This window comes from Otolemur garnettii, unplaced genomic scaffold (assembly GCF_000181295.1).
Source record: "Otolemur garnettii isolate 467f Iridium unplaced genomic scaffold, OtoGar3 scaffold00004, whole genome shotgun sequence".
NCBI classification, from domain to species: Eukaryota; Metazoa; Chordata; class Mammalia; order Primates; family Galagidae; genus Otolemur; species Otolemur garnettii.
In genome coordinates this window covers 32,561,855-32,569,560 of record NW_003852399.1, presented here as the reverse complement: position 1 = coordinate 32,569,560, position 7,706 = coordinate 32,561,855, and the positions used below count along the sequence as shown (strand labels likewise).

Genomic DNA, 7,706 nt, shown 5'->3' with positions numbered 1-7,706 from the left:
ATAAAAAAAAAAAAAAAAAAAGAAAGATCAAGTGAAATTGGAAAACTTCTGAGTTCCTACCTGGGAAAGAGAAGTGAAGTGGAGGACCACTCTGTGCATCTGCTTTTTTCTGCAAACTGCTGGGAACAAGTGCCATTAATGAAGGAAAAGTTGAGCCAGGGTGTGACCCTCATCGTGGACAGATGGGCATTTTCTGGTGTTGCCTTCACAAGCGCCAAGAAGACAAGCGTGAAACAAAGTTTACTGCGGAAGAGAATGGTAGGTTTGCAGAGTAAGAGCAAGATACAGGCGGACAGAGGAAGATACTTCACCACAGACAGTGAACAGGCCTCCAGGCCAGGGCGGAACTTTTCCGTGGATCCGTGCAAGCAGCCGGCGGTGGCCTTCCCAGACCCGACCTGCTCCTGTTCCTGCAGCTGCAGCTGGCGGGAGCCGGGGGAGTTTGGCCAGGAGCGCTATGAGGACAGGCCCTTCCAGGAACAGGCTTTGCAACATGTCCACCAGCTCACCGCAGACGCAGTGCTGAACTGGAAGATAGTTGATGCCTCCAGAAGCATTAAAGACATCCCTGTGGAGATCCTTGCGGCACTGCCACACAGAGGCCGCTGGGGGAGCTGGGGAAGTGACCTCAGGCTGCCACCAGAGACACCTGCCCCCCAAGGAAGGCCTGAGTACCCAGCAGAATTCAGATTCCACAATTGCAGGAGCTGTTGCCCAGTGGCACAAACCTCAGGTCAGACCTCTGTTGACCTAGGTTGGGTGTACCAGGGACCCCTGCAAGTGGGGATGCTAGTGGTGTGGACACATCCACAGTGGAGCAGTCTTCCTCTGCCCTCGCCTTCATCCTGAAGATGTCACTATATCATCGTGCTTTCTATTTGAAGTTTAATGATAACTCTGAGCAGTTTCATTGAGATCACTGGAAATGGTAATCAGATGGAATTCTCCTAAATTTCTTATAGGCACTAATAAAAATTGACCTAAAAAAAAATAGTAATGGAGGGCAGAGGCAGAATCATGACATTATAGGATATGATATGATTGACATATGAGATGACTAATATATCCTATTATTTCATTTACCAATACTTTTTAAGAGTCCGTGTATCAGGGTATCGTGTCAATTGTAGAAAACTGTTAGCAAGTGGCAAGAGGCCACAGCAGGCACTTGGCTCATACCTGCTCCTAGAATCCACTGTAGACCTCACAAAAAGCCCTGTTGTGGTGGAGAGGGGAGGGGAATAGCCCAGCACTCACTGAGCAGCCACCGCGCACAGGCCACTGACTGTCAGTCTGCAGGCCAGGAATAACACAGCACAGTGAATCCCATCCCTCTCAGAAACGCACCACTCACTGTACACGTGGAGTTAGCAAAACCACCTAGGTGATTTGGGTGTTTAAAGAATTTTGGTCAAAAAATTTCTCTATCATCTGTTCTTTTACAGGAACTTTTAAAGTGTATCGAACATATTGCAATTTTTAGAAATGTTGATGCTGGCAGTAGACTCAAAGTTCTCGGAGAAAGAAGATGCTTCTCAAATAATTACACGTGATGATTTTTTTTTAATTTTTTGTTTCATTTTCTTTTTAATTGACAGATGATAATTATATATATGTATGGGGTACAATATGATGTGTACTCTTGATTGAGGGGGTCACATATGGGATGATCAAATCAGGCTAATGAACATATCCATCACCTCCAATATTTATCATTTCTTTGTAATGAAAACATTTAAAGGCTTCTCTTTTAGCTATTTTGAAATCTATAATACATTATTATTAACCATGAGATTGGATAATTAAGTTCACAAACTCCTCCTAGAAAAAGTGCTTCTCTATAACCTAATAACAACCTAAGGATACAGGGAAGGGGGAGGGAGGGGGAATGGGTGGAGGGAGGAGGATTCTAGGGTTCACTTCTGTGGTTCATCTTACAAGGGTACAAGTGAATCTTTCTATGAGTAGAATATGAATGTTTTAACACAATAACTAAGAAAATTACGTGAAGGCTATGTTAACCAGTTTGATGGAAGTGTTTCAGATTGTTTGTGAAAATCCCACACTGTACCCTAGAAGTGCATTAATATACACAGTTACTATTCAATTAAAAAAAAAAAAGTGCTTCTGACCTCATTGCCAAATGTCACTGCAGTCACCTCTGAAATACCTCCCTTCGGAAGCTATGCACCAACGCCAGCACCCTTTCCACACTTCAGAGCAATTTTGGAGCCCTTATTCCAGAATGGCCATAGAGCTGTCATTTAGTCACCGCCCTGTGCAAGTTGCCACTAGAACTTATTTTTCCATCTTAGGAAAACTTCATACCCTTTGACCAACATCTCTTCTTTCTCCATATGTGACCTCCTCAATCAAGGGTACATATTTATTTTCCAAATTTGTACATTGTGAATGTATGCTCCCATCTTTATGTTTCTGAATGCAATATATTTTTCACTTTAGAAACACAGGGATGGGATTGTTAAAATCTACTTCTGTCTTAGATAGATAGATAGGTTGATAGGTGGAAAGATAAAATCTTAGGTGTGAAGGGGAGACAGGGGATAGATTTTATTTTATTAAATGAAAGATGAACTCAATTTTTATATTTAAAAAGATAGATTTTAGCCATATAGTAAAACCCTTAGACTTTTGATCCTGAACACTTACACTTAATTTTAACACCTTTGTTACAAGAATTGGATTTTAAAAACACATTTAGTTTATTGTTCTCTTAAAGTTATGTAATCCTATGAAATAATTCCAAACAAGTAAACTTTGAGCAATGAATAATTTATTTTTCTACTTTATACTGAAAAAGAGAAAGAAGGCTAACGGTCGTTTAAATTTAATTGGTACCTGGTATAAAATACTTTCCATACATTACTTATTCGCTTTTTTTTTTTTTTTTGCAGTTTTGGCTGGGGCTGGGCTTGAACCCACCACCCCCAGTTTAAGGGGCTAGCACCCTACTCCTTGAGCCACAGGTGCCACCCTTATTTATTTGCTTTTAGAGAGGCCTCTAACCAATCAACATGAAAATTCCGATCTCCTTTGCAATATCTCCAAATCACTGTTCAAATTATGGCAAACATTGAAATTAGAAGCCAATTTTAGTGACTGAAGATTTTATAAAACAAAAATATTTCTGCTCACTGACCTACACAGACCCCTGGTGGTGTTTGTGCCACTGAAAAACACCAAAAGATTTGAAAAATTGGATCCACATTGGATCAAATTACAGGCAATCCCTTGCAACAACAAACTACACTAAAACAAGGACTGAAATTTTTTGTTGGGGAGAGGTTTTTTCTTTTTCCTCGATTAAGTAAGTTTTTAAAGGGCTTTTTTAAACCTATTAATATAAAGTAAACACATTTCAGTATTAAAAATGCAGGCTGTGCAAAGCTTGAAGTTCTCACTGTATGAACAATGGACCTGCATCACACAGATGGAGCTCCCCTCCTTATTCGCCTCATAAAGGTTAAGAGTAGCACACACAGCTTTTTCGCTGTAGATGAACACTTAGTACACAATATAATTGAGACCTTGAACTTGTATGTTTCCTTAGGCTTGGTGTGACTGCGTTTGCAGCCTCCATGTGCCAAGGGTAAAGACTTTTCATTGAATACATATATCCCCATAATCGTGGAACACACTCAGTGGTTGTTCTCACTCAGCACATGGTTCGTTGTTAGTTTTTGTTTCTTCTTTTTTCTTTTTTTGTTTTAATTTCAAGAAAAACTAATGAGTTTCCAGAAGCAGTGTGAGTGCTTTGGGGCTGAATGTGATTTAAAACCAGCAGTAAAAGTAAAAGAAGACAGGGAAGGTAGCTGGTTAATTGACCTTTATTGTGCCTTCTGGTTCATTTAGAAATGGAAATTAAATTAACATGATAATTCAGTCCTACTGTGTTAAGGCTGCTATAAACCCATTAAATTTTATGGCCATTGATTTAGCATTTTTTTCTATTAACTGGGTTTAATTTTCAAAATTGTCATGCAGGTCCTGAAAAGTGGCTCATTCACAGTGGTTCCTCCAAGTTACTAATGTGTAGCCGTTTTTTAATAGTATTCACCTAACTATTCAAGCGCAGAGGGCCCAACTGCCCTCAAATGCCTGGATTAATTTTGAAACTATCCCCATTGAAAGTCTTTATAAGAAGCAAGGAGAGTTCAGGGATAGGAGAAGTCAGCGAGATTTCCTCATGCAATATCAAATTTCTTAAAGGATTAGACCTTAAAACGAACCCTGACAAAAGGAAATATTTTGGGTTTCTTTTTTGTGAGATCGAGAGAGCCATGAGAAAAGTTGGTGTTTCTATTTTTAAAGCATCTTGACAACATTAAAACACAACCGTTCCCCGTATTTCAGACCCCAAGTATCTTTTCTGTCTACTAATTTTGAATGATGACCAATTAAAATTTTTTATGTCTTTTTTAGAGCCGGGATCTCACCATGTTGCCCAGGCCAGCTTCAAAGTCCTGCCTTTCAAGCAATTCTCCCACTCAGCCTCCCAAAGTGCTGGGATTGCAGGTGTAAGCCATAGTGCAGAGGAAAAAAACGTTTCTGATGTTGTTAACTCTCAAAAGATACCAATCTTTACCTGAAGCTCAAAGCTGTTTTCTAGATTCTTCTGTAACAGATGTAGGTTAGTCATGTGTACTTTTTCACGTGGGTGGTAAGTACAATTTTAGTTTACTAACTCAGAGACTGAAATGTTATTTTGAAATCTATTGAACCCTGAGGTCTCAGAGAATTTCTGACAAGTTCTCTTATTTAACTTTGTAGTATTCCTGAGAAACACAAACCATGACAATCTTGCCTTTTACACCTTCGCCACTGAAGAAAGAGACGTTAACTGATCAGCCTACAGCCTCACAACTAGAACATTAAGCTTCTTAACAGTTCTGCACTTTTAACCCCAGCATATAAATTCAGCCAACTAAAGAGTGACTGCTATTTTTGGATTAAGTCGTCAGCATTTTTTTCATTATTTTCTAACAGAATGTTCAATCAAAATAGCTCATTTTTAAAATGCAACATCATGGCAGATCTGTTCATACGATAGGCTAAATGGCTGTTTTTATGCATGCGGCATGCTTTTGTTAGTTTTGTTTAACAATTGGCAATCATAATTAAAGACCCTCAGAGCATCTGAAGATATTGCTTTTGGAAAATGGTTTGTAAATTTCTTACTTCCTTCTGGGCACAGTAAACCTTTATTATTCAGGTACCATTGTATTAGATCAGGTTTTCACTTCAAGATGTTTTCACGGAATTAAGGGTATACTTCCTAGCTTAATGGACAGCCAGATGTGGTACGTACTAGAAAATGCTACCTATAGGAAGAATTTTATAGACAAAGGATATATTATTTTCTTCAAAGGGTAGCAAAAAATTATTATTATTGAAATGTAATGGCAGATGCGAGAGAAGGAGGGACCCTACTTCAGGTGTAATTAATTAATAGAAATTTATTGATAATTTGGTACACCTGCAGGTGGGCTGATACCATATAGGCAAACAGCTTCAAATGGTGGGTAAAAAGCCTTTTTATACCATTATTTTGCAAGGTCAGCAAGCTAGCACAGAAGCCAATCATAGCCGTTAGCACAATTTAATACAGCTCAGGGGTCACGAGGTAAGAGTACATTATAAAAGTTTATACAACTCTGGGTGGGGGTACATATACATCACAAACACATTACTTCATGATCATAAGATGGGGGTTACATAGTGCAGGAGTACAAAACAAGTGTTGGGTAAATTTCCGAGAACAACTGGGGGCCTTTTCACCTGGGGCTTTATTTGGAATCCACCCCTCCCTTCTTCAACCCCTCCCTGCATACTTCCTTAATTTCAGGCTGTTTCTCTAATCTTGAGGGGGCTGAACTAAAAGGCTTAGAAGTTTCCCTTTCAAGGGTAGGGGGCTTGTTCCCCACTGGTCTTAGGGAGAGTGTCAAGGGCTGGGGGCTTGGTTATTATGTTATTATTAAAAAGCATGGGGTGAGAAGGGTCTGGAAGTATTTACTAGTAAGGATTGTGGGAGGAACCGTACCTGGAACATCTTTGGTAGTTCCTAGGATTTAGCAGAGTACTTTGCATGTAGAAGGTGTTCAATACAAAAATAATGCTCACCAACACTTAATTACAAGACACTGACCCAGCACTGTTCTAAGAATCTCACATATATTATTGCACTCAGATAATCATTACGTAAGGTAGGTACAACAATTATCCTCCCCCTTACAGATAGGAAAGCAGAGGTACAGGGAGGCTAATAACTTTTGCAAGGATTTGAACCCATGCCATCTGGCTATGCCACCTATGTTGAATGATTGCTCTACTCCCATGTCTGTCAATTTTTGTATTTTTAGCCTGGCATCACTCATTCCCATCACCAAGCTGATAACTCAGATCATTTTTAACTCATTCCTTTCTGGCACACCTCACCCTGTTCCCAATCACCACACCCAACCCATCTCAATTTCTAGACTTCTCATCCATTTCATTCCCTGATCATAGACTCTAAAGAGTTCCCCCTTGAAGAGAATTTATAAAATACTCAATTTGTGTTATTACCTCAAATATTGAAGCCTCTAATCTCTGCTCAGTGGGCAAAGAACAGAGAAGTGCAGAGGGGAAGATGAGAGTGAGAGTTTAAAGGAAAAAGAGCATTCCAGCATCCTCTGCTTCCTGTTCTATGGGTTTGAGTTTGTAGGATTTGCTAGATCAGCTTTTTGTTTCTCTCTCAAGTATGGTGGCTGCATTGGGGGAGCAGCCAAGATGGAACTGATTAATTTTCCCTTCTTCTTCTGTCCCTCCGGCTTCCCTCCTTCATATCCATCATCATAACATTTTATTCCTTTTGTGTCCATATCCTTTAGATTCCAGATGCTTGGAAGCTAGGAGTAGTGATATGGATTATAGCTGACTCAACACTGTATACTCAAGGCTTTGAACCACATCTGACTCATTAGTGACCAATAAACAATGACACCTGAGTTCATGAATGACTGAAATAAACCAGCCCTCACTAAGAATCATAAATGAAAGTATAGATTATGCTCCAGTTATATTTCTTATAGAAAATATGTGTGAGGAAATATAACAATGTCAATATAAAACAAACGCCGCTTACTAATTTTGCATTTATTTTAAGAAATAACACAGCAAATAAAGTTACGATAAAATTTAAGGAAATAATTTGCCCTCTAAACTTCACTCTACTCAGAAATTACTTGACCTAATTCTGGCTTTGTCCTGCAGACCTATGCCAATGTATCCTGAATCTTTTCTTCAACCTGGAGCCCGTCCGTGGCATATGCCCTGCTGATTCCTACTCCTGGGGATGGAGTACCTAAGGCTGTATTCAGTCTTTAACTAGTTGCTTGCACCTTATAAGAATGTGAGCATTCAGTTACTTCATTCTGAAGGGTTTAATTTCTATTGAATTTCTCCCAGAACAAACACTAATGTCACTTTCTTCCTCCCACATTGTTTACCATGGTTTGGTGTTTTAAATTCCCCTCGGCTCTTTCATAAATACTCATAACTAAAAGGAGAAGAAGGAGAGAGAAAGGGAGAAGGGGAGGAGGAGAGAGAAAGGTGAAGGAGGAAGGGAGAGAGGGAGGGGAGAAGAAGAAGGTTGAGGAAGAGGGGAAGAGCAGGAGAAGAAGAAGGAGGAAGAAGGAAGAAAAAAG

The 7,706-nt window shown here is 39.6% G+C and overlaps 1 pseudogene; it reads left to right on the top strand.

Moving 5' to 3' along the window:
• The window catches only part of LOC100961270, a 15,070-nt pseudogene extending 7,777 nt beyond the window's left edge, over nucleotides 1–7,293 (top strand).
• Nucleotides 7,294–7,706: the final 413 nt, after the last annotated feature.